The sequence below is a fragment of the Saccopteryx leptura genome, chromosome 1 (genome assembly GCF_036850995.1).
Source record: "Saccopteryx leptura isolate mSacLep1 chromosome 1, mSacLep1_pri_phased_curated, whole genome shotgun sequence".
Lineage (NCBI taxonomy): Eukaryota > Metazoa > Chordata > Mammalia > Chiroptera > Emballonuridae > Saccopteryx > Saccopteryx leptura.
In genome coordinates this window covers 367,911,631-367,919,119 of record NC_089503.1, presented here as the reverse complement: position 1 = coordinate 367,919,119, position 7,489 = coordinate 367,911,631, and positions in this window count along the sequence as shown.

The window sequence follows — 7,489 nt, the reverse complement described above, 5'->3', positions numbered from 1 at the left end:
GTAAACAATATTCAACAATGAGTGTGCAAGCTGCATTTCCTCCCCTGCCATCAACACTGCTCTAGTTTCTGAACATCACTGGTTGAACGAGATTTACAAATTAGGAAAGAAAGGAAGTTCGTTTGAAGAGTTCTCCTGAGGAAAAGCTGATCATTCTGCCGAGGAAGTGTGCACGGTCATAGAGCATGATGGGAAACACGTTTCGCTGGAGTTTAAGACGCCACGATTCCTTGTGCCTTGTCTGACTAACCTGCTCTTTGCAGACCCTGCCTTGCTCAGGACGTTTCTTCGTCCCCCGAATACATCGGAGCGGGACAAAGCCTAATGCTGTGCCAGCTGGCAAAGCACAGCTAGTTCTGTGACTCTCCGGAGTCCAAAGCGTGGGCCCAAGAGCTGAGAGCAGGAAACTGGTAACGGACACGCCTGTCATGATGACCCACTTTCTTGGGTCTTCTCTCTAGAATGTCTTCTTCCAACCATACATCTCAACCCTACCTATCTACTAGGAACTCCCCGAAGGCCACCTCTGTGTGAGACCCTCCCACGCTATTCGACAACACATGATTTCACTCTGAAATCTATACTGTCTTGTATCAATTAGAACTGACATTCTTTTTTTCTAATTATAGAATAAATGTATGATCTTTAAAAAAAAAAAAAAAAGTCATGGCTTCATCTCCCAGAGAGTCCCACCGTGAACATTTGGTTCTGTCCTTTCAGATTTTTGTTTTCCCTACATACACCACCAAACATAGGTATTACTGAGCACAGCTGTAATACGATGTACATGTTTTTGGCGTTTAACTGTAAGTTTTAGTCCTGGCTCCCCGGCTAAGCTGCTAGTTCCCTCATGGCAAAGTTGCATTCCTTTCCCTCACAAGAAGGACCTGCTGGAGTCCCAGATGCAACATCTGATCTACCCTTGTCCCAAGCACCAACCTGACTCTGACATAAGAGGGAACTGAGGACTTCTGTCTCCACACTCAGATTGAGCTGTGACAAGACTGAGCAGCTATTCCAACAGATAACAGCACGCCTGCTTTCTAAAGGCCAAGATCACTTGATCTTTACGGCATCCCTGTGAGGTAAATGTTATTCTACAATAATTATACCCCCTTTACAGAGGAGGGAATCAAGGCTCAGAGAGGTGATGCCTCTCAGCATTTAGGCGGCAGAGGCAGGGTGGAACTCAGAGGTGAGCCCGTCGGCCACGGTCCTGCATGATCTGCCCAATGCCGTCCTGTATCTAGAGCTTTCTCCCCGCTTCCGTGAACCCGGAGCTCCACATCACTTTTTCCAGGTGCTGCCTCCTTCCTGAAGACAGGAATCCTGCCCCCAAAGCCGGTGGCTAGAGGCCCTATTGCTTGGTGTCTGACCTCAACCATGGAGACTTGGATTTCTCAATGTCTCTGCTCTTACGTTCTCTGTCACTCCAGGACCTGCCTATTGAGATCATTCTGGTTTCTTTCACCAGTGGTTGTGCTTTAGGCATTTTAAGAAGAATAATTTTTTGTGTAGGGTTGTCCCAATCACTGCATTCCTAGGCACTTAAATGCCAACAGCACAGCCATGTCACAATGTCAACCATAACCTCTTACCTCCCATTTCCAAATGTTCCAAGAGGGTCATGGACAGAGTGGCATTGAGATCCCTAGTTGGTGGTACAGGTGGGAAAGCCCTCAGACATCATGGGGCTCTTTAAAAAATATTGTGTAATTGGTCCCTGGCTGGTTGGCTCAGTGGCAGAGCACTGGCCCGGCATGTTGATGTCCCAGGTTTGATTCCCAGTCAGGGTACCCAGGAGAAGCAACCATCTGCTTCTCCACCCCTCCCCCTCTCCCTTCTCTCCCTCTCTCTCTTTTCCCTTCCTGCAGCCATGGCTCAATTGGTTCGAGTGCATCAGCCCTGGGCACTGAGCATGGCTCCCTGGAGCCTCCGCCTCAAGTTCTAAAAATAGGTCAGTTGTAAGCATGGCCCCAAATGGGAAGAGCATCAGCCCTATAGGGGTTGCAGGGTGGATCCCAGTCAGGTGCATGCGGGAGTTTGTCTATCTCTCCTCTTCTCACTTGGAAAAGAAGAAAGAGCCTGACCAGGCGGTGGCGCAGTGGATAGAGTGTTGGACTGGGATGTGGAGGACCCCAAGGTTCGAGACCCCAAGGTTGCCAGGTTGAGCGAGGGCTCATCTGGTTTGAGCAAGGCTCACCAGCTTAAGCCCAAGATCACTGGCTCGAGCAAGGGGTCACTCGGTCTGCTGTAGCCCCCCGTCAAGACACATATGAGAAATCAATCAATGAATAACTAAGGAGCCGCAACGAAGAATTGATGTTTCTCATCTCTCTCCCTTCCTGTCTCTGTCCCTATCTGTCCCTCTCTCTGACTCTCTCTGTCTCTGCCACACAAAAAAGAAGAAAGAAAACAATAATTATTAGCCTACCTGTCTGCCTCCTTTCTTCCTGAATAATTCAGTCCAAAAGCCATTAGGTGGGGAAGGTAGGAGTGCGGTTAGCTGAGCAGCAGCAGAGGCCCACTGTGAGGTGCTGGAACCTGCGGGGAGTAGAGAAGTTTCTGAGTCTATGTGGTGGCATAACTGTGGGAGCCCGGCGTGGGGTGTTGGAGCTCAAACAGGCATTCATGGTTGGGGGGAGGGGTGGGAAGCAACAGAAGATTGGTTATATAGTATATAAGGGCAATTGATTAAATAAACATATTATAAAAAATATTGTGTAATTTAAAAATATTTACTTTCACTATAAGACTTAAAATCTGTTTTACCAATGGAAGGTGATTAACATATATATGTATCATTTCAGAATCACAACCATGGACCCAAGTATCAACCCCCTAAAAAAAGAAAAAAAAATCAAATTTGTAGTGGTGGATTGTTTCCAATGTCCTATAAAATATTTTGCTATCTTTTTGTGCTAAAAGGCAAGAAATGAAACGTCCTGCAGGTTGATAACAATGTGGGTAAAGTCAGAACTGAGGAAACTACTAGGAAATCAACACCAGCTTTTAAAAGTTTAAGAACTACTACTCAGCCTGACCAGGTGGTGGCGCAGTGGATAGAGCATCAGACTGGGATGCAGAGGACCCAGGTTCGAGACCCCGAGGTTGCCAGCTTGAGCACAGGCTCATCTGGTTTGAGCAAAAGCTCACCAGCTCAGACCCAAGGTTGTTGGCTTGAGCAAGGGGTTACTCGGTCTGCTGTAGCCCCACGGTCAAATATGAGAAAGCAGTCAATGAATAACTAAGGTGTCGCAATGAAAAACTGATGATTGATGCTTCTCATCTCTCTCCGTTCCTGTCTGTCTGTCCCTGTCTATCCTTCTCTCTGACTCTCTCTCTGTCTCTGTAAAGCAAACAAACAAACAAACAAAAAACTACTACTCAGCCCTGGCCAGTTGGCTCAGTGGTAGAGCGTCAGCCTGGCATGCAGGAGTCCCAGGTTCGATTCCCGGCCAGGGCACACGGGAGAAGCGCCCATCTGCTTCTCCACCCCTCATCCTCTCCTTCCTCTCTGTCTCTCTTCCCCTCCTGCAGCCAAGGCTCCATTGGAGCAAGGTTGGCCTGGGTGCTAGGGACGGCTCTATGGCCTCTGCCTCAGGTGCTAGAATGGCTCTGGTTGCAACAGAGCCACGCCCCAGATGGGCAGAGCATCGCCCCCTGGTGGGCATGCCGGGTGGATCCTGGTTGGGTGCATGCGGGAGTCTGTCTGCCTCCCCATTTCCAACTTCAGAAAAATACAAATAAACAAACAAACAAACAACCCCCCCCAAAAACTACTACTCAAATAAAGCAGGAATATGATATCATCATGTCCATAGAGTAAGCTACTTTCATAAAAAAATAAAAATTTTATAATTATTTTCACTAAAATATGGTTTATATATAGGTATTTTTCATAAAAATGTTATGTTGAGCCCTGGCCAAGTAGCTCAGTTGGTTAGAATGTCATCCCAATATGCCAAGGTTATGGGTTCGATCCTGGTCAGGGCACATACAAGAAAGAGTCAACTAGTGAATGTATAAATAAGTGGAATAACAAATCGATGTGTTTTCTCTCTTTCTCTAAAATCAATCAATAAATTTAAAATAAAAACATATTAATTAATGTCACCCCATTAAATTTAACTTTCTAAATGAAATTTAAAAAATGAAATAAAAAATTTAAAAATATATTGCAGATAACTTAAATGCAAAAAAATTTTTTTTATAACAATCCTTTTAAAAAAGTTGTTTAAGGCCCTGGCCAGTTGGCTCAGCGGTAGAGCGTCGGCCTGGCGTGCGGGGGACCCGGGTTCGATTCCCGGCCAGGGCACATAGGAGAAGCGCCCATTTGCTTGTTTAAAAATGTTATGTTAAAATATAATGAGTTGTTACTGTTATTTTAGATGAATTAATATATATTTCAAAATCTTTTCAGCTCTAATTGCTATTATGGTAAAAAAAAATTTAAGATTTATTGATTTGAGAGAGAGAGAAAGGCATGAGGGAAGGAGCAGGAAGCATCAACTCATAATTGCTTTTCATATATACCTGGACTGGGGAAGCCCGGGGATTCAAACCGGCGACCTGGGATTCAGAGTTCCAGGTCCACACTTCATTTAAGGTTCTCACAAATGTTTGAGAGTGAAAGCTGGTCCTGCGACCCGCAGTGTGAGAACCTCGGCTAGGCAGCACTGAGTCTGAAGCCCGCCCCCGGTGGTCGGGGGTTGGGGGAGGAAGCCCGCTGCTGGTGGGACCTGGCTCTCAGGGTGCAAGCCGCTCCAGAGCCAGGGCTGCGGGGCCCATCGCTCAGGCCTAGAGAGATGGCAGGAATCGCGGGGAGGTGGGGGGAGATGATAAGGAAAAAGAGATGCTTTCAGTGAAACCGCATCACCGACGCCGTCAGGACAAAATGCCGTTTGAGGAGGGAGGCCCTGCCCACATCAAGGCTTGCCGGCACCCGGGTCTGATTCCTGCCCACCCAGCACCCACCACAGCGGCAACCTGAGCTCTCAGGCTGCTCCGCAGGAGTGGAAGGCACCCAGCAAAGGTGGTGGTGCCCAGCGGAGCCCATTCGGAAATGCGTGACCAGGGCAACCAAGGCATCCTCTGCAGCAAGCTATGGACACTTGAGTAACAGAGAAAACTGCTGGGCACATACGAGATACAGGCTGAAGGAGACATTACAAGTGATAGTTGGGCTGGAGCTGAGATCCTGCAGGTGGGTCCAAGGGCCAGCAAGTAACAGCCTCAACTGTCTCAGGTCACCCCAGTTTAAACTCTGAAGCTGGACGAAACCACAGACAGTAAATATCTAACATTTTATTTTAAATATTAAAGAATACTAAGAAAAATGGTAACAGTTCTTTGTACATATTATGGAGTCACTGATAATATTCATTTCCTTTATCTATATTTACCTATAACTTTCTAAATTTTTTATAAGAAGCATGTGTCCTTTTTATCATGTGATACTCTTTTTTAAAAAGGGTCAGTGGTATAAAGTAAAAACTATCTACTCTTTGTACATACTTTATAGGAGTAGTTCTCAAACTTCTGAGTTTCAGGATGAGTTCTTACATTCTTAGAAAATAATAAGGGCCTGACCTGTGGTGGCATAGTGGATAAAGCGTCGACCTGGAAATGCTGAGGTCGCCGGTTCGAAACCCTGGGCTTGCCTGGTCAAGGCACATATGGGAGTTGATGCTTCCAGCTCCTCCTCCCCTTCTCTCTGTCTCTCCTCTCTGTCTCTCTCTCTCTCTCTCTCTCCCCCTCTCCTCTCTAAAATGAATAAATTATAAAAAAAAAGAAAATAATAAGAATCTCAAAGAGCTTTTGTTTATGTGATTTGTCAATATTTGCCATATTAGAAATTAGAACAGAAAAATTTTAAACTGCTTATTAACTCAAAATAATAGTAATAACCCATTACATTTTAACTGTAATATTTAACCTAATAGAGGACAGCCGGAAATCTATCTGCTTTTGTGTTCAATCTGTTCCAATGTCACATGTCCCAAGCTCTGGGATCTCCACTGCGCACTGTGAGAGATTTACAGTGAAAAAGGCAAATGATATCTTCATATTATCATGAAAATAGTTTTGGTCGGATAAACCTCTGAAAGGGTCTGAGGGACCCCCCCAAAACTCCCTGGATTGCACTTTGAAAACCAGTTTCTGTACATTATACAAAATACATTCACAAACAAGTCTCACTGACTCTCACCAAAACAACAGTGAATTGAGCATGTTTTTAAGCAGATGAGAAATCTGACATTCAGAGAGGTTAACCAAGGCATCCGAGATCACATGCTCAGATTCCTGTCTTTAGACTCCGAATCCAGGACTGGACTCCAGATAACTACCACATCAACTCCGTGGAAGCTTTTGAACCACCTACCTTTTCCCAGATAAGCCACAGCCAGGGACGCTCAAAGAATTTTTACACAATGGTTAGTATTTTAACTCTAGAATTTGGTAGATAAATGGAGAGCCAGTTAAGTTATATAAAACAGAGCATGACACAGCAGAAAAAAGCACAGGTCTTGGGAGATAGAAACCCTGGGTTCTGGACGCCACTTCTCTACTTACTGTGTGATTTGAGACAATTTTCTTTACCTCTCTGGGTACCAGGAATGCCTCAAAAATTGTATCTAGCCTGCCTGAAGGTATGAGCCAGACCAGACAGTTGCCCAAGGTCCCTGCTAGTGGAAACACTGTCATTTACCAGAAATCTCAGTCACTCAGAAGGCTGGGGACACAACTCAACTGAAGTGGACTTTCCTTTTGAAAACATAGTTTCCATAATCTTTCTTGTTCTCTAACATAATATTTGGAAACTTATTATTGATTGAAAGCTATTTCTATCATCTTTGTTATATCTCCTTCACACTTTGTCCGGAAAACTCAGCCTTGAGAACAATTCATTGACATCACTTGAAAAGTTGATAGGTAGAAATCCAACGTAATTGAGCAAGCCCTACAAATAGATATGACGTCTGTCCACTGTGTGGCAGGCATGTAAAACTCCAAAGGATCGCGCACACCTGATTTTACTTCTGGTAGGCTACTGGACTTACACATTTGACAGTGCTGCTTTATTTCTCCCATTTCTTTATTGTGGTAAAATACACAAAACATAAAATCTATCATTTTAACCATTTTTTAAGCCGACGGCTCAGTGGCATTAAGTACGTTCACACTGTTGTGCAACTGTCACCATCACACATCACCCAAACTCTTCTCACCTTGCAGAAGTGAAACCCTGTGCCCATTAAGTAATTCTCTTTTCTTCCCAGGGCCTGGCACCCACTAGTCCCCTTTGTGTTTCTGTGAATCTGGCTACTCTGACTTCCTCATACAAGTGGAATCATACAGTATTTGTCCTTTGTGACTTGGCTTATTCCACTCAGCGGAATGTGCTCAAGGTTCAGCTATGTTGTAGCAGGTATCAGAATGTCTTGGAATTATATTCCATTGTATGAATATACCATGTTTTATTTAT